The sequence below is a fragment of the Schistocerca serialis genome, chromosome 1, assembly GCF_023864345.2.
Source record: "Schistocerca serialis cubense isolate TAMUIC-IGC-003099 chromosome 1, iqSchSeri2.2, whole genome shotgun sequence".
Taxonomy (NCBI): Eukaryota; Metazoa; Arthropoda; class Insecta; order Orthoptera; family Acrididae; genus Schistocerca; species Schistocerca serialis.
Window position 1 is genome coordinate 1,274,267,443 of NC_064638.1, and position 20,620 is coordinate 1,274,288,062.

General features: G+C 40.3%; 1 protein-coding gene across 1 annotated transcript in view; it reads left to right on the top strand.

Annotated features, from left to right (window-relative positions):
• LOC126419515 (uncharacterized) overlaps positions 1 to 20,620 on the top strand; it is a 258,207-nt gene that overhangs the window by 221,680 nt on the left and 15,907 nt on the right. The gene's annotated exons all lie outside the window — the stretch shown is intronic.

A 20,620-nucleotide genomic window follows, 5' to 3' on the forward strand; every position in this document is an offset into this window, starting at 1 on the left:
ACTTTTGATACTATTTGGTAAGTGACCAAAGACTTTAGTGCCAGTATAATTCACCCCTTTCTGTGCCAAAGTTAGATTTAATCTTGAATAGTGAAGATCGTCCTTTCTCCTAGTGTTGTAGTTATGCACACTGCTATTACTTTTGAATTGGGTTTGGTTGTTAATAACAAATTTCATAAGAGAGTATATATACTGAGAAGCTACTGTGAATATCCCTAGATCCTTAAATAAATGTCTGCAGGATGATCTTGGGTGGACTCCAGCTATTATTCTGATTACACGCTTTTGTGCAATAAATACTTTATTCCCCAGTGATGAATTACCCCAAAATATGATGCCATATGAAAGCAATGAGTGAAAATAGGCGTAGTAAGCTAATTTACTAAGATGTTTATCGCCAAAATTTGCAATGACCCTTATTGCATAAGTAGCTGAACTCAAACGTTTCAGCAGATCATCAATGTGTTTCTTCCAATTTAATCTCTCATCAATGGACATACCATACTTTAGTGCCAGTATAATTCACCCCTTTCTGTGCCAAAGTTAGATTTAATCTTGAATAGTGAAGATCATCCTTTCTCCTAGTATTGTAGTTATGCACACTGCTATTACTTTTGAATTGGGTTTGGTTGTTAATAACAAATTTCATAAGAGAGTATATATACTGAGAAGCTACTGTGAATATCCCTAGATCCTTAAATAAATGTCTGCAGGATGATCTTGGGTGGACTCCAGCTATTATTCTGATTACACGCTTTTGTGCAATAAATACTTTATTCCTCAGTGTTGAATTCCCCCAAAATATGATGCCATATGAAAGCAATGAGTGAAAATAGGCGTAGTAAGCTAATTTACTAAGATGTTTATCACCAAAATTTGCAATGACCCTTATTGCATAAGTAGCTGAACTCAAACGTTTCAGCAGATCATCAATGTGTTTCTTCCAATTTAATCTCTCATCAATGGACACACCTAAAAATTTGGAATATTCTACCTTAGCTATATGCTTCTGATTAAGGTCTATATTTATTAATGGCGTCATACTATTCCCTGTACGGAACTGTATGTACTGTGTCTTATCAAAATTCAGTGAGAGTCCGTTTACAAGGAACCACTTAGTAATTTTCTGAAAGACAGTATTGACAATTTCATCAGTTAATTCTTGTTTGTCAGGTGTGATTACTATACTTGTATCATCAGCAAAGAGAACTAACTTTGCCTCTTCATGAATATAGAATGGCAAGTCATTAATATATAATAAGAACAACAAAGGACCCAAGACTGACCCTTGTGGAACCCCATTCTTGATAGTTCCCCAGTTTGAGGAATGTGCTGGTCTTTGCATGTTACGATAACTACTTATTTCAACTTTCTGCACTCTTCCAGTTAGGTACGAATTGAACCATTTGTGCACTGTCCCACTCATGCCACAATACTTGGGCTTGTCTAGCAGAATTTCATGATTTACACAATCAAAAGCCTTTGAGAGATCACAAAAAATCCCAATGGGTGGTATTCGGTTATTCAGATCATTCAAAATTTGACTGGTGAAAGCATATATGGCATTTTCTGTTGAAAAACCTTTCTGGAAACCAAACTGACATTTTGTTAGTACTTCATTTTTACAGATATGTGAAGCTACTCTTGAATACATTACTTTCTCAAAAATTTTGGATAAAATGACAGAATGCAGCCTTTCGAATTTGTCATTTTAGCACAATGTAGTCATAATGTTATTTTCAGAAGGGTATTCTAGCAGGTGTCAGAGGCAGTCACAGGGTATGGAAGATCGGAGTTCCAGATCGACAAAACTATTCCAGCAAAAATGCAACAAATATTGTCAGGGCAGTTTTTTGCCATTGAAGATATTGTCTTGCAGGCAATCAGTGACACATGGTCCAGTCGTCAAACTGAGATGCTGAGTTAAACTAAGCTTTTGTTGCCCGAAAAAAAAAGCTACTCGGGCCCACAAAAGAAATCTTATGTGCCAGCGATAATCATAAGCATTGAAGATGGTCAAGGGGAACTTTGAATCACTAATCTTCTTGAGCAGCCACAACTCATCCTTGTAGGACCCTTACCATTCCTGTATGGGTAGTTTATTATCACTGATGAAGAATACGCTCTGCTACCACTACAGATAACGCAGGAGAGGGAGCTACAGTAGAACTCCAATTACCCAGATGATTTTTGGGACTGGATCTGAAAAATAAAGTATCTAGATAATGGATAGCTCATGAAACCAGGTCTTATAAAAAAAGCTAAGCTTGTGTATACATACTAAGTTAGTATTAATTCAGTGACCACAAAACAATGTTGTTTGGATTTTGTACAGTACTGTTCGTACATACAATGTCAGTTCTGGAACATACTAGCCAGAGTCAGCCACTTAATGCCTTCAACCATTTTCCTGCAGCCAAGTCTCGCATCTGCTTGATGGTGAGCAGTTGTATATGGTCACATTCAGGCTACCACCCCTCTATGTTAGCGCAGTGTCAAGACACGCAAATGCCTCACCAGCTGCTGACCCTGCATGTGGTTAAACGCCAGCGTCATCCCTGGACATCAGTTTCTCCCCTCACACTTTGAATGATTTCATCATCACTGAGAATTTGGAATCCAGGATTCGAAGAATCACAAGCAAGCATCTTGCCTATATGCTCTTCACTGCAATCGGAACATCCAGGAATTTTGAGGAGGATCTTTCTTATGTCACCAGCTACTCTAATTTCTTCCTTTTCATTGTTCATCTTTTCATCTTTCTCCTCCTGTACCTCATCTATGGCCGAAATGCCTTTCAATTCATTCCAAGCTCTTTTTAATGTGGTTGTCTTCACAAAATTCCATGCTTCCACAATTATGCAAGAACAGTCTTTTAAATTCAGTTTCTGGTGATGAGCCACAATAACGTCTGCATTTCCATCTTCTGTCAAAAGCTTCCTCAATACTTGTCACCTGTAGTGTTGCTTCATTGTTTCAATAGCCGATTGGTCCATTGACTGCAGCTAAGTCATTATGTTTGGTGGCAGGAAGTGTGTGTTGAAATGTCCATCATCTCTGACAGAAAGGCATTCTGTGAGGTGAACGGGTGCACTGTCCCAAATTAAGATCACCTTACTGTCCACCCCCGGTAGCTGAGTGGTCAGCGCGACAGACTGTCAATCCTAAGGCCCCGGGTTTGATTCCCGGCTGGGTCGGAGATTTTCTCCGCTTAGGGACTGGGTGTTGTGTTATCCTAATCATCACCATTTCATCCCCATCGACACGCAAGTCGCCAAAGTGGCGTCAAATCAAAAGACTTGCACCAGGCGAGCGGTCTACCTCACGGGAGGCCCTCGTCACACGCTATTATTATTATTATCATCATCATCATCATCATCATCACCACCACCACCACCACCACCACCACCACCACCACCACCACCTTACTGCCTTCTTTTTCCTATTGTCTTGTGGTAGTTTTTCATTTCAGGCATGAAAATTGAATCATACCGTTTGCAAAACATAGTATCGGCCACATCGGCCTTCAGTTGATTCTTGCAAATGATGCAAAGTTTTTTTAACATTTGCAAAAGCCCGAGGGTTTTTCAATTTTCCTATCAACAGAAGGGGTATTTTGTTGTTTGCCATAGGGTTAGGACAGTTCAGCACAATAACATGGTCTTAACTATCCTTATGACAAGGAGCACTAGTTCCCCTTTTAGTAGCTGTAGTTCTTTCATGCAGATTCTTCCAAATAATGTATCTCATCTGTGTCGTATAAAAATTCAGGCTCATAGGATTCTACTTCTATTTTGAATTTTGAAATAAAATTTTATGTTGCTTTTAGGTCTGCTGGTGGTTTTCCACCACTTAAATACAACTAACGAATTCTAGCCTTGCTTTGAAATTTAATAGCCAGCAATTGCTGTCTTTAAATGGAGAGAAACTATCGATTTTCTTGGTCAGAAGTTTTGCTTTTTCGCAGACAATTGGCTCTGAAAGAGGGTTTCCCAACGCCCACTGCTGCAAAAACCACTTGAATACAGCCACATCAGGATCCTTTTTTTTTCTGCTGTTTTCACTGCTTTTCTCAGTGAATTCCCATCTTCATTCTAGAGGACAGAGACAAAGTTTAAAATTCAGTTTTATAAATATGTATGAGATTTTGGATATTGACTTGCCAAACATCTCGGCTAACTGCTTACCACTCACACTTACACTTTATCTAATTGTTCGAGGACTTTTATTTTATATGCCAATAATAAGATAATGCATTTCCCTTTAGAGGATATCTGCTGCACAGTAAACTAAAACACGCAAACAAAACAAAAAGAAAGACACAGAAGACAGAACATATAGCGACAAATGAGTGTTTATGGTAAGATCACGACACAGACTTATGTAAGCCAGACTAAATGACTGACACCATAAACACAATAATACATGTCTTGCAGTGTTCACTGCAAGATTTTGTCTTTTAAAACATTCCTGATGATTGATTTTAGAACGATAAAGAAATGTACATGTATACTGCAATGACTATCAAACAAAACCAACCATAATGAGATTTTCACTCTGCAGCGGAGTGTGCGCTGATATGAAACTTCCTAGCAGATTAAAACTGTGTGCCCGACCAAGACTCGAACTCGGGACCTTTGCCTTTCGTGGGCAAGTGCTCTACCATCTGAGCTACCGAAGCACGACTCACGCCTGGTACTCACAGCTTTACTTCTGCCAGTATCTCGTCACCTACCTTCCAAACTTTACAGAAGCTCTCCTGCGAAACTTGCAGAACTGTTGTTGTTGTTGTGGTCTTCAGTCCTGAGACTGGTTTGATGCAGCTCTCCATGCTACTCTATCCTGTGCAAGCTTTTTCATCTCCCAGTACCTACTGCAACCTACATCTTTCTGAATCTGCTTAGTGTATTCATCTCTTGGTCTCCCTCTACGATTTTTACCCTCCACGCTGCCCTCCAATACTAAATTGGTAATCCCTTGATGCCTCAGAACATGTCCTACCAACCGATCCCTTCTTCTGGTCAAGTTGTGCCACAAACTTCTCTTCTCCCCAATCCTATTCAATACTTCCTCATTAGTTATGTGATCTACCCATCTAATCTTCAGCATTCTTCTGTAGCACCACATTTCGAACGCTTCTATTCTCTTCTTGTCCAAACTATTTATCGTCCATGTTTCACTTCCATACATGGCTACACTCCATACAAATACTTTCAGGAATGACTTCCTGACACTTAAATCTATACTCAATGGTAACAAATTTCTCTTCTTCAGAAACGCTTTCCTTGCCATTGCCAGCCTACATTTTATATCCTCTCTACTTCGACCATCATCAGTTATTTTGCTCCCCAAATAGCAAAACTCCTTTATTACTTTAAGTGCCTCATTTCCTAATCTAATTCCCTCAGCATCACCCGACTTAATTAGACTACATTCCATTATCCTTGTTTTGCTTTTGTTGATGTTCATCTTATATCCTCCTTTCAAGACACTGTCCATTCCATTCAACTGCTCTTCCAAGCCCTTTGCTGTCTCTGACAGAATTACAATGTCATCGGCGAACCTCAAAGTTTTCATTTCTTCTCCATGAATTTTAATACCTACTCCGAATTTTTCTTTTGTTTCCTTTACTGCTTGCTCAATATACAGATTGAACAACATCGGGGAGAGGCTACAACCCTGTCTTACTCCCTTCCCAACCACTGCTTCCCTTTCATGTCCCTCGACTCTTATAACTGCCATCTGGTTTCTGTACAAATTGTAAATAGCCTTTCGCTCCCTGTATTTTACCCCTGCCACCTTTAGAATGTGAAAGAGAGTATTCCAGTCAACATTGTCAAAAGCTTTCTCTAAGTCTACAAATGCTAGAAACGTAGGTTTGCCTTTCCTTAATCTTTCTTCTAAGATAAGTCGTAAGGTCAGTATTGCCTCACGTGTTCCAGTGTTTCTACGGAATCCAAACTGATCTTCCCCGAGGTTGGCTTCTACTAGTCTTTCCATTCGTCTGTAAAGAATTCGTGTTAGTATTTTGCAGCTGTGACTTATTAAGCTGATAGTTCGGTAATTTTCACATCTGTCAACACCTGCTTTCTTTGGGATTGGAATTATTATATTCTTCTTGAAGTCTGAGGGTATTTCGCCTGTTTCATACATCTTGCTCACCAGATGGTAGAGTTTTGTCAGGACTGGCTCTCCCACGGCCGTCAGTAGTTCCAATGGAATATTGTCTACTCCGGGGGCCTTGTTTCGACTCAGGTCTTTCAGTGCTCTGTCAAACTCTTCACGCAGTATCATATCTCCCATTTCATCTTCATCTACATCCTCTTCCATTTCCATAATATTGTCCTCAAGTACATTGCCCTTGTATAGACCCTCTATATACTCCTTCCACCTTTCTGCTTTCCCTTCTTTGCTTAGAACTGGGTTTCCATCTGAGCTCTTGATATTCATACAAGTTGTCCTCTTATCTCCAAAGGTCTCTTTAATTTTCCTGTAGGCGGTATCTATCTTACACCTAGTGAGATAGGCCTCTACATCCTTACATTTGTCCTCTAGCCATCCCTGCTTAGCCATTTTGCACTTCCTGTCGATCTCATTTTTGAGACGTTTGTATTCCTTTTTGCCAGTTTCACTTACTGCATTTTTATATTTTCTCCTTTCATCAATTAAATTCAATATTTCTTCTGTTACCCAAGGATTTCTACTAGCTCTCGTCTTTTTACCTACTTGATCCTCTGCTGCCTTCACTACTTCATCCCTCAAAGCTACCCATTCTTCTTCTACTGTATTTATTTCCCCCATTCCTGTCAATTGCTCCCTTATGCTCTCCCTGAATCTCTGTACAACCTCTGGTTCTTTTAGTTTATCCAGGTCCCATCTCCTTAAATTCCCACCTTTTTGCAGTTTCTTCAGTTTTAATCTACAGGTCATGACCAATAGATTGTGGTCAGAGTCCACATCTGCCCCTGGAAATGTCTTACAATTTAAAACCTGGTTCCTAAATCTCTGTCTTACCATTATATAATCTATCTGAAACCTTTTAGTATCTCCAGGGTTCTTCCATGTATACAACCTTCTTTCATGATTCTTAAACCAAGTGTTAGTTATGATTATGTTGTGCTCTGTGCAAAATTCGACCAGGCGGCTTCCTCTTTCATTTCTGTCCCCCAATCCATATTCACCTACTATGTTTCCTTCTCTCCCTTTTCCTACACTCGAATTCCAGTCACCCATGACTATTAAATTTTCGTCTCCCTTCACAATCTGAATAATTTCCTTTATTTCATCATACATTTCTTCAATTTCTTCGTCATCTGCAGAGCTAGTTGGCATATAAACTTGTACTACTGTAGTAGGCGTGGGCTTCGTATCTATCTTGGCCACAATAATGCGTTCACTATGCTGTTTGTAGTAGCTTACCCGCATTCCTATTTTCCTATTCATTACTAAACCTACTCCTGCATTACCCCTATTTGATTTTGTGTTTATAACCCTGTAGTCACCTGACCAGAAGTCTTGTTCCTCCTGCCACCGAACTTCACTAATTCCCACTATATCTAACTTCAACCTATCCATTTCCCTTTTTAAATTTTCTAACCTACCTGCCCGATTAAGGGATCTGACATTCCACGCTCCGATCCGTAGAACGCCAGTTTTCTTTCTCCTGATAACGACATCCTCTTGAGTAGTCCCCGCCCGGAGATCCGAATGGGGGACTATTTTACCTCCGGAATATTTTACCCAAGAGGACGCCATCATCATGTAATCATACAGTAAAGCTGCATGCCCTCGGGAAAAATTACGGCTGTAGTTTCCCCTTGCTTTCAGCCGTTCGCAGTACCAGCACAGCAAGGCCGTTTTGGTTATTGTTACAAGGCCAGATCAGTCAATCATCCAGACTGTTGCCCTTGCAACTACTGAAAAGGCTGCTGCCCCTCCTCAGGAACCACACGTTTGTCTGGCCTCTCAACAGATACCCCTCCGTTGTGGTTGCACCTACGGTACGGCTATCTGTATTGCTGAGGCACGCAAGCCTCCCCACCAACGGCAAGGTCCATGGTTCATGGGGGGGCTTGCAGAACTAGCACTCCTGAAAGAAAGGATAATGCGGAGACATGGCTTAGCCACAGCCTGGGGGATGTTTCCAGAATGAGATTTTCACTCTGCAGCGGAGTGTGCGCTGATATGAAACTTCCTGGCAGCTCGCAGGAGAGCTTCTGGAAAGTTTGGAAAGTAGGAGACGAGATACTGGCAGAAGTAAAGCTGTGAGTACCGGGCATGAGTCGTGCTTCGGTAGCTCAGATGGTAGAGCACTTGCCCGCGAAAGGCAAGTTCGAGTCTCGGTCGGGCACACAGTTTTAATCTGCCAGGAAGTTTCAAAACCAACCATTTTAGCCATACAGCACAATTTTTTTTTTCCCCTCAAAGCGATCCGAATAACTGATGATCAGGATATTTTGCACCGCATAAATCCAACTCACAAATACCATACCATGCCTTGCCTTGAAATTCCATAGCCAGCCTTTGCGGACTTTAAATGTAGACAAATTATTCACATAGTTGGAGTTGTGCTAATTGAAGTTGTAGTGTACTATCAAACTGCTTATTAGATCTGGCCAGACTGAGGAATGTTGGCAAATGCTAGCCATTATGGGTCAGTTTTCAGGTGCTTTAAAATCCAGAGTGGAGAAGAGTCGGACCAAGTGGCCCATAGTAAAAAAAATTGTGTGAGCACTGCAGATTATCCACTGATTTGCCTATGCCTATATATTTTGTTGCTGGCTGTACGACAGATAATGTGGGAAGAAGTGAAGAAGAATGCAAGATGACGTCATTGAACTGTCAGAGAGTTCTTCCTCCTCTCTTGTGGACCTACTGAAGGAGTAGATGGCACATGCAGTCTCTGTGTTGAGTAATGATGACTGACAAAATCACTAAGAAACATGTCTACCCATTGCCATGTGTTGATGACACCCTAGACTAGTTCAGAAGGAACCAAGTATATTTCATCTACTAACTTGCAGACAGGCTACTGGCAAATTAGAATTTCTTCTTCTTAATTCCTGATGGCTTCTATGAGATCAAAGCTACAGCCAACTTTGAACTTAAATGTATGACGTGTCTTTACTGTCTGCAGGATCTTTAAAAAAAAGAAAAAGAAATTAAATTTGAAGAACATGTAAACCACCTGACAACCATGTTGAAGTGTGTTCAGGCTGCAGGTCTCTGCCTGAATCTGAAAAAAGTGGCTATTTGCCTAATGCAGTGGTTAGTACATGGGACTCTCACATTCGGAAGGATGATTGTTCAAACCCACATCCGGCCATCGTGATTCAGGTGTTCTCTGTTTCGCCTAAATCGCTTCAGACAAATGCCAGAGTGGTTCCATTGACAGAGCAAAATCGATTTCCTTCTCCAACCTTTCCTAATCCAAGATTTTTGCCCCATCTCTAATGATATCATTGTTGACAGTTGTTAAACACTAATGGCCTCCGCTTTGCAGAGGAGGAAATAAAAATCTTGAGGTGACTAATGGAAGAGAGAAAGTCCATCCTGACCGGAGAAAATAAGAGCAGTCACACATTTTCCAGTGATGATGATGTGAGATTTTTCCACCAGCCATTCATAAAGGACTTACGTACCAAGGCATATCCCTTGAAAGGACTACTGCAAGGAGCTGTCATGTTTTCCTAGAATGATGTGCAAGGAAGATCTTTCATTATCCTTAAGCAGGCACAAATCTCTTCTCCGGTCCTATCATTGTATGGTAAGAATACTGAGACAGAATTTCACACAGACACTAGCTGTAATGGTATAGGTGCAGTTTTAGCTTATATTCAGGAAGGTGCTGATACAGTGATAGCATATGCTTCTGGTCTAAATCCAACATGAACTACTCTAAAACTGAGAAAGAGTTTGGGCATCAACAAGTTACAGCCATATTTATACGGCAAATCATTCATTGTTGTGATTGACCGTCATTCTCAGTGCTCGCTGACTATGCTGAAGGACCAGTCTGGTCAACTGGTGTAGTAGGCAATGAGGCTTCAGTAATAGGTTGTGACATTGGAATAGAAAAGCAGACACCAACAAAAGGAAGCAGACTGTCTTTCAAGAAATCACCAAACGAGGTGACGCAGTGGTTAGACACTGGACTCGCATTCGGGAGGACGACGGTTCAATCCTGCGCCCCGCCATCCTGATTTAGGTTTTCTGTAATTTCCTTAGATCACTTCAGGCAAATGCCGGGATGGTTCCGTTGAAAGGGCACAGCCGATTTCCTTCCCCATTCTTCCCTAATCCGAGCTTGTGCTCCATCTCTAATGACCTCATTGTCGACGGGACGTTAAACACTAATCTCCTCTGACCAAAGGAGATTTACAGTTAATAAATGGAACATTGTGTAAGAGGAGCTATGATCCAGTGGTGCATAAGTGGTTGCTCTTCATCCCAGCTCTCCTATGGCCTGGTATATTAAAGTTTTTCCATGACGCTCCTATATCTGAACACCTGAGATTCTTGAAGATTAACCGGTGCGCCAGCCAGTCTGGATATGGCTTTTAGGCAGTTCCCCATATCCCACTAGGTGAATACTGGGTTAGGACTTTTGCCCCACCTCAGATACATGCTATGCAAACATTAGAAAACGTTCTAACACTTCCATGTAGAATTTACTTGATATACAGACAGATGGATACACTTTAATTCCATCATGGTGGGAGGGAGGGGGGGATGAATAGGAGACTGATGGCCTTGTGTGTTTAGTCTCTTTTAACTCATAATCAGCTAAACTGGTAGAATACTAATAGTTGTAAGGATATTCCTACGTACTTCCTTGTGGAGCTGTCTAAGAGTATAACGTTCTTTTCAAGTTTTCCAACGCAAAGACAGTAGATGTGAAATTGTTGTGGCTATTTGTTGAATCCATGCAAGAATTCTCTTCAGTTTTCAGTCTGCTCTCTCTACAACTCTCTGAAGTTCTCCATTTTAAATGAATGAGTGTCATGTAATGTTATCATTTGAAATACAGAGTACAGGATAGTGAATAATTTAAGAAAATGGAGCAGCAGTAAGTAGTCATTCAGTAGCACTGACATAGGAAAAAAAAGTTAAGCTGTCTTCATTATTACTGTGTTAACATTAGTTTGTTCTTGCAGAATTAAATACCCATACTTGCACATCACATTCTGAAACCCTGAAGCCATATTTTGTTATTGAGTATTGGAGCTCTGAAGAAGCAAGAAACTTGGTGTAATGGGAAAGGCAGCAAATTACATAGTCACCTTGTCTGGTGTACTAATTGAGAAGGGCATTGAATTTGTGGGAGAGAAGTGATATTGAATGGAGGACCAATGTGAAAGATTACCAGAATTGTTCTTTGCACATCCATAGTTGAAATGGAGGACAGTGGGACATCAGCCAGTACAAATAAATAAAATCAACACCTTAAATACAGCTGGAGGAATTTCTTCATTTTTAATATAAATACCAGAAGTGTGGTGTTTACATTGACATCTACTGATGTAGCATCTAATTCGAGCTCTCATCAGTAATTTCTCAAATCCCACACCTCTTGCGGAATACATGTACCTTTTTGTTTTCGTAGGTTACAGGTTCACTTACTATATAGTGTCCCAGTTGACCTTAAAGCTTTAAATAACAAAGAAAGACACACAATCTAACATAAGTGTACTTATTATTATTATTGTTGTTGTTATTATTATTAGCCTTCGGCACAACATAAAACTATATATCTGCTCCACTTCAATATGGTCACTGCCAGTATTGCCACCATACTGTTACCCAGAATTGAGTATCCACAGCGTCATTCTAAGCTGTCGAATCAAACTCTCACCTGTTGCTCCCATCACTCTGCTAGCAACTGCCCAAACTCCCAGAAAAACTTGCCTCCAGTCATATGGACAGCAGCTTTTATAATGGAGGCATTCCCTTACATTCCTACCTTACCAGTATTAAACAATGATTAAATATCTTTTTGTGCCTCATTCCAGTTGATAGTTCACTCTTTCTCATATTTAAATTAGCACTTGTAACTTCAACACCCTTCACACCCTCTAATGATTATGACTTTTGGCAATGCTTCAGAGGTCATTTGGTATATTTTCTTGCCCTGTTTTTGAATAATATTGATTAATAACACAGCTGCTGATATCAGAAAGAGAGAATGGTATTTACTTTTGTATTAAAGGAGGCCACTCACTGAGAAGCAGAAGTGTTGAGTTGTCATTAGGCACACACACAAAAAAAAGAAAACTTGATAGCTTTCAGAGTTATTCTTTGAAAAGGTAGAGTAAAACACACACACACAAAGTGCCAGTACCTTGTTTCTTGTCAGACATGGGGGGCCAATTGGGGTGGGTAGATGGAGAGTGAGGGAGGGGACTGGGGGTTAAATGGTTCAAATGGCTCTGAGCACTATGGGACTTAAGGACTGGAGGTGTGTGGCTAGCAGCTCAGAGGGAGGCAGTCAGTTTGCCAGCTAGGAATGCGGGAGGGAGGGGTGGCAGGTAGATAGGCTAGGCATATAATGCATGATTGTAGGGGCCAGTGGGGAACGGCAAATGCTGAAGGCAACATGGAAATGTGAATTGGGAGGGGGTGACAGAAGAGAGAAACGGGAAATCGTTGGGTGCAGGGTGCAGACACAGTGGGTATCATAGATTGAGGCCAGGGCAATCATGGGAGCAAAAGACGTGTTGTAAGGATAACTCCATCTGCTTAGTTCAGAGAAGTTGATGGTGGAGGGAAGGATCATGATGACCTGGATTGTGAAGCAGCATGTTGTGCCACTGGGTGGTCAACTTTATTCTTGGCAACTGTTTGGCAGTGGGTATCCTGGTGGACAAATGGTTGGTAGTCATACTGGCATAAGCTGTGCAGTGTTTGCAGCAGAGTTAACATGGCTGCTTTCAAAGATGGCCTGGCCTTTTAAAGGATGAACGGCCACTGCCAAACTGATGACAAGAACAAAGTTGACCACCCAGCGGCACAACGTGCAGCTGAGCGCAACAAGCCTCAATTTAAATGGTTGGTTTGCAACCCATGCATGTGGAGCCTTCACTCCACCACCAGCTTTTCTGAACTATACAGATGGAAGTTATCCTTACAGCACATCTGCTCTCATAATCCTCCTGGTCTCAATCTTGCCTAACACACTGTCCCTGAACTCTCACCCAGTACTTTCCCCTTCCTCTGTCTTGTCATATCCTTCCAATTCATGTCCCAAAGTTTTCTGCAGCATGCACTGCTCCCCACCAGCCCCTACAGTGATGCATTAAGTGCCTAGCCCATGTACCTGCTATCCCTCCCTTCCCGCATTCTTAACCAGCAAACTGACTACCTCCATCCGAGCCACAAGTCATCCCCCCCCCCCCCCCCCCCGCTCCATCCCTCCCACCTCCATCTCCCTCTACCCAACACTACCCCCACCACAACCAGTCCACCTGCCGACAAACGAAGTGTTGGCACAGTCAGTCCAGCCACTTCAATGTAAGGGTAGAGGAATGTGTGTGTGTGTGTGTGTGTGTGTGTGTGTGTTTTACGCTGCCTTGTCAAAGGGTAACTCCAAAAGCTAGCAAGTTTTCTTTCTTTTGAGTGTGCCTATCAACAAGTCAATGTTTCTACTTTTCTGTGAGTGGTCTCCTTTAATCCATGAGCATTTACCTATGACAAGAACTTTTCTATGCGAGAGAGATTGCTATTTCTTTGTTCTGTGTAGTCCCCACTGGGTCCGGGCCCCTCTCAAAACACACACACACACACACACACACACACGTGTGCTCTCGCACACGTGTATCCACTTGTGGCCTTGCTTACTTGTACTTGAGAAGTGATCTGCAGTGTAGAAAGGTGAACAAAAACAGCTTCAGTCTACTTTAAAGCATAAATTGTATTGCCATGGGTAGGTTTTGAAAGAATGTAATTATGTAATTGTCATGTGCTTTGCTCATTTGATCAGTTCATTAGTTAATTTCTATTTTATTATTGTATTTTTAGATGTCTGTTATTCTTGAAATGCATGAAACTACTGATAACATAGAGAAACAAATTCTGTACGGAACAAATTTTCATGAAGTCTGTTGTTAATATTGCTAATCATTTAAATGAAAACTGCGTTTAAACCCGCATTTCGCACAAGTTTTATCATTTTTCTCATACTGTGTAAAACTTTTGTCTACATGACAATGTTCCAAAATTTTGGGAAATATATATTAACAGATCTGCACCATAGCACTGCAAATATGACGCACTGTGTATTTCATGTTTCTAAATCATTTCTATTACTCATTTGAGCCTCTTTTCTATTTCAGTGATATATTTTGTGATGGTCATCCTTGTCATGTATTGCCTCCCTTCTCTAACAAGGTTTCTTCTGGTCCTTCTTGTTTTCCCTTCATCGTAGTTGTGTCAGACAGTATACTCTTATTATTATCAGCTTATATTTGTGTTTATAGTAGCCACCCACTTTTCAGATGGTCAGCTGAAGTTTTTTTGGTCTGTAATACGAGGGTAATCCCAAAAGTAAGGTCTCCTATTTTTTTTATAAGTACAAAGACCTGTTTATTTCTACGATGATTTACATCAATTTACAGCTTGAACATTTAGCTATTTTTTGACATAATCACCATTTCTGTTGATGCATTTTTGTAGACACTATGGCAGTTTTTGTATTCCCATGTCATACCAGCTCGCTGCCACGGTGTTCGTCGAGAATTTCGGTCCGACCATCTGCAAACTCTGTACACCACTTACAAACATTTTTGACATCCATGCATGACTCACCATACACTTCCATTAGCTGGCGATGGATTTCAATCGGTGCAGTGCCCTTTGCGTTCAAAAACTGAAAAACTGCACGCAATTTGCACTTGGCGGTAACATCCAACGGGAGCTCCATTCTCAACGACTGCCAAGACTGAACACCTCTGCGTGGCATGAGCATGTTTACACACAGCGCGTGAAGTACTCTTCATAAGTGTGACCAACTGGCACACAAACAAGAGTTCTGTACTTATAAAAAAATAGGAGTCCTTACTTTGGGATTACCCTCGTATATGAAATTCATGTTTATATGTGTCAGTAAAGTTTCCTGCATAACTGCTCTTTTCCAAAACTTGTTTCCTATATTAGATCGTTTGTAAAATCAACAAACATAGTCCAACTGGCTCATTTGAAAATCACAATTCTGTATTACAATGAATGCAGATTAAAATATTGTAAAACTGTTTAGTTATACTTAAGGATAACTATTTAGCTAAAGAGAAATTGACTCTCTTTCTTTTCCCCTATTTTTAACACATTAACTGTCATGTGGCCACTGGCAGCTACAGCAGAACCACACAGATGTTGCCGTGTGGCTGTCGATGGTCACAGCAGGCCAGGCCTGGCGGAGAAACATCCATCACTAAGTATGCAGCAGTCAGTGTTAAACAACTTGTTAGTAAAATTGACATTCATATGTCAGATATAGGAATTTGACATAATTATAAGGGTTACTTGTACTTCAGATGTAATCAATATGTGAGTCACTTTAACATTTAAGAAATCATATAAAGAAGCAGGTACAAATTGTGATAAAAATTTCTTCACAGGTTAACAATATTAGATGGTCATTATAATCTTCGATGTCGATAGCACTTACCTTGAGGTATTGTTCTGAAAACTGAATTTTATTTTTTGAAAAAAATTCTGAAACAGCGAATAAGTTGTAACGGGGTAATATATGTTACACACGAGAGAGAGAGAGAGTGAGAGTGTCGGCTCTTATGGCATACTTTTGAATGTTATATTATGTTCTGTGTGCCATTGATTATACTCTGCGTATGTGGTGGAGAGTTTTAGTGTGGAGTGATAAATGTGTTTCTTCCCCCCCCCCCCCCTCTCCTTGTGCTGTTGTGATTATGTGCATCATTGTCTCTTTTGAACTGCAGTAGTTTATGTACAACAAACATCATTGGGAAATAAATATCCGGTGAAGCAGTAGTCAAAATACCTAACACTGTGTACACACCTCCAGAAGATGATCATTGGTGAGTGCCACATATTATTCTTACAGCCTGTTTTGGATCAGTGAGTGCTTTCTTTCTTAAAGATGAGCTACCATGGAACATTATTCCATATGACATTATTGAATGAAAATAGGCTCCTCAAGATTTATAATGATTCGGGGTACAAATGTGGCTGAACTAAGTTGTTTTAGAAGTTCCAGAACGATTTTTTTCTAGTTAAGTTCTCATCAACCAGGACATGTAAAAATCTGGAAGTTTCCAACCTAGTTACTGTTTCTTCCCATGAGTTATGCTTATCACTCATGTGGTACCTCTAGAAATGTAGAACTGAATTTGTTGTGTCTTTTTGAAATTTAATGTGAAACCACTAACAGGAACCCACTCAAAAATACTTTTTAAGATCAATATTTGCCCTGTCTTCTGTTGCTGTATGTATGTTTGGACTGATTACAATATTAGTGTCATCCACTAAAAGATCTAATTCTGCTTGTTCAGTATTAGATGGAAGGTTGTTTACATATATGAGAAACAAAACTGGACCTAAGATTGAGCCTTGTGGAACACAATAAGTGATTTCTACCCAGTTCAAAGAATTTACATCTACATCGATGCTCTGCAATCCTCTTTACGGGGCGTGGCAGAGGGTACCCCGTACCACTGCTAGTCATTTCCTTTCCATTCCGATTGCAAACAGAACGAGGGAAAAACAACTGTCAGAGTGCCTATGTATGAGCCCTAATTTCTTGTATATTATATTTGTTGTCCTTGCGTGCAGTGAACATTGGAGGCATCAACTTCAAAAATCAGTTCTCCAAATTTTCTCAATAACGTTCTTCGATAAGTATGTCACCTTCCACCCACCACCCCACTCCCCCGAAGCACCTCTGTAACACTTGCATGTTGTTTGAACCTGTCAGTAACAAATCTAGCAGTCCACCTCCGAATTTCTTTGGTGTCTTCTGTTAATTTGGCGTGGTATGGATCCCAAGACTCGAGCAGTACTCGAGAATAGATCGGTCTAGCGTCCTACATCCAGTCTCCTAGAATTCTCCAAATAAACTGAAGGCGACCATTCGCCTTTCCTACTACAATCCTCACATGCTCATTCCATTTCATATCTCTTTGCAATGTTACAGCCAGATATTTAAATACATAATCAGCAAACAACTGTAAATAGCAGCCCACCAAATCATTTATGTATATAGAGAATAATAGTGGGCCTATCACACGTTCCTGGTGCTCTCCTGACGATACACTTGTCTCTGATGAACATTCGCCATTGAGGACAACATACAGGGTTCTATAACTCAAGAAGTCTTCGAGCCACTCATCTATCTGTCAGTCTGTTCCACATTCTTGAACCTTCTTTAACACCCTGCAGTGGGGCACCATGTCAAACGATTTCCAGAAATCTAGAAATACGGAATCAGTCTGTCTGCCCCTCATTCGTAGTTCGCTGTATATCATGGGAGAAAAGGGCAAGTTCAGCTTGCATTCTAAAACCTTGCTGATTCATGGACATAAGTTTCCCGGTCTGAAGAAAATTTGTTATATTCAAATTGAAAATATGTTCAAGGATTCTGCTGCAAACCGATGTTAGAGATACTGGTCTGCAATTTTGTGGATCTGTTCTTTTGCCTTTCTTATGGACAGGAGCCACTTGCACTTTTTTCCATTTGCTTGGTACTTCGTGCTGGGCAAAAGATTCGTGATAAATGCAAGTTAAATAAGGTACCAATGCTATAGAGTACTCTTTGAAAAGCCGAATTGGTATTCCATCTGGACCTGGTGACTTATTTGTTACCCACTCCTTCAGCTGTTTGTCTATACCACAATTGCTTATTTCTTTGTCATCTGTACGGGAATCTGTTCAGTGGTCAAACCACAATACGCGTCTACAATTCTCCTGTGAATGATTTGTTGAGCAAGAAATTTAAAACTTGAACTTTCGTTTTGCCATCTTTAACTGTCACATGCAGTTACTGCTCGCCATCCATCTGGAGCACGTGTTGGTCTCACCGCGGACTCCTAGACTGAGCCACACACAACTGATTTCATCAAAGTGTACGGGCCTGAAGATGGCATTGACGCAACACCGAAATTAGTAGTGAAGTAAATATAAAATCTTAAGTACAGCTGGAGGAATTTCATTTTTAATAAAAATTATACCAGCTGCGTCCCACCTTCATCCAGTTTAAGTATGGATTTACGAAGATTAGATATGACATTGTCCACTGGTTAGCTATACCATCAGTTCCACAGCTCCATAAAAGCTCAGTTTATGTTGGTCCTTACAGTCTGACATGGTTGTAAATATAACAGTAAAATGCTCGTAGGCATTAGTGGGACACACACACACACACACACACACACACACACACACACACACACACACACACACACACACACACCAAATGAATATAGGAAAATTGTCATTTGCCCCACTCGTTGTTTGTGGCATAGTCTGCAGCTTGCAGGTAAAAGTTTTTCCTGGTTTTATTGGTCTCTATATATAGTAGAGTGGATACTTACTTTACTGTGAACATATTTCCTTACAGTACGAACAAGGATTCAGATAATTTATAGAAGTAATGGTTAGTAATGAAGGCTTACAATATTTTCTCGTTATCCATGGTTTTTCAGTTTGGTACACTTGATGTCTGCAGATGAGTTGCCCAAGGTGTTTGCACCTGAACACAGAATGCCGCTCTTAATTCTGTGTAGAAGTTCTATGTGGATATAAAAATTAGTTTTTTATCTTGTCCATATTTCATCTGCAACAAACTTTTATTATTAACTACAAATGTCTTGAATATAAGAATTCCAACATATTTGAAGAGTTCTGATGCTCCAAAGTATAGTTAGAAGTTGTTAAACCTCTGCTATATTCTGATCACCTGCTTGTCAGTTTTGATTGACAGTGTGAATTGCTGCTGGAAGACCACAGTGTAGTCTTAAATATTGTGGTGGAGCATGAGTGTGAATATATTAAGCAACGTTCTTTAGCTTTGGCACTATCTTGAGATACAATAAAAATAATTTGTGAGCTACTGACTTAAAGGTGCATAGCAGTGGTCTCTTGGTTCTAAGTTCTCGAATTGCATTGCCAGGTGTAGTGTTCATAGCCTGTAAATAAATTTTCTGGTGCTTTTACTGAATGTCAGTTTCAGCAAAGTTGTCAAGCAGCCTTGGCAGTGTTTATTGCATCAAGAAAGCCTGAAACAGTGCATTGTAGATGTTTTCCATATTATCACTTCATCAGACTTCACTTAATTTTTGTTGCATTATCCAATAAGATTTTACCATAATACTACAGATAGTGTTTTAGTATTGTTGCCTGCCATTCAGAGATGCATCTAAGTTGAAAGCCAGCTGAAATGAATGTTGATCAGTTTGTCCAAACTAACTTTTTTTTATATGAAGATCTTGTTTTTTCGTCACCTGAATTTTTCAGTTAGTTTATAGCCAGTAATAACTACTTTGAGACCTGTAATTCACTTTTAATCATTTGAAATGCACTGTGTGACTTTTTGGGATGTTAAACTGGCACTGAACCAGTTGTAACCCTTTTCAGACTTTATGTTAAGTGGTTTATTGTGTGATCACCTTTGGAACTTCTGTCATGGGGTTCCATTTGTTGGGTGGGTCATTTATAAAAGCAAAGTACAGAAGTGGATCAAACATTCAAATTTGAAGAACACTGTAGCTGAATTCCTATGTAGCAAGTTGAGTTTTGTTGATTTTTAGGTTTGCTTAAAGTGCCCCTCATTTTTCTTTAGGGGTTTAAGATTCCTAGAGTGCTATTACCGCAAGTTATCCGGGATACCTACTCTTTGAAGTCTGGTATTTAGGAGAGAGGTACTGGTGGAAATGAAGCCATGAGGGCGGGCTTGGGATTCTACCTGGATAATTCAGATGGTCACAAATGTTGCCTGCAGAAGGCATGGTGCCAGGTTCGAGTCTCGGTCCAGCACGCCTGTTCGAACTGCCACAATTCATTTGTGCTATCACAACCAGAAATGTAAACTAACTAGATGCAGTTATACAATGACATGAGCAGTCCAGAAATAATATTTTACCCACATTTGTGTGTATTGAAATTCTAATGTAACACAGTGTGCTTATAAAACAACTGTATCACCATTATGAGGTGCAATCTGAGACAGTTTGTCTTCAAATGCTGCAGTACATTTATAAAATTAAGAATCATTGTTGATTGTTTGCTGTGTGTGATAGGGCATTAAAACCGTTCCAGTAATGTTTTGAAGATCTTTCTTGGGTCACATTGTTGTTTGTTAAAGGGTTCTGGTACAAACAGTTTGTCAGTAATTATCGTCACACTCAACCCCATTAGCCTGATGTCATTGCCTATCACAGTGACCTGTGTGGGTTGAAAATGAGGCCATCAGCTGCAATACAGGCTTCTACTTATAATATTGCTTGTCACTACAGTGCACATTGTGTAGTGTTTGAGACTAAGTGTCTTGTCCTCCATCATATGCCATAAGGCGAATTGCATAGTATAGGTGTAGCAGGTAGAGCTGCATTAAGTCAGGATTTCATATTAGGTGTAACAGTATGTTCTCGTGAAG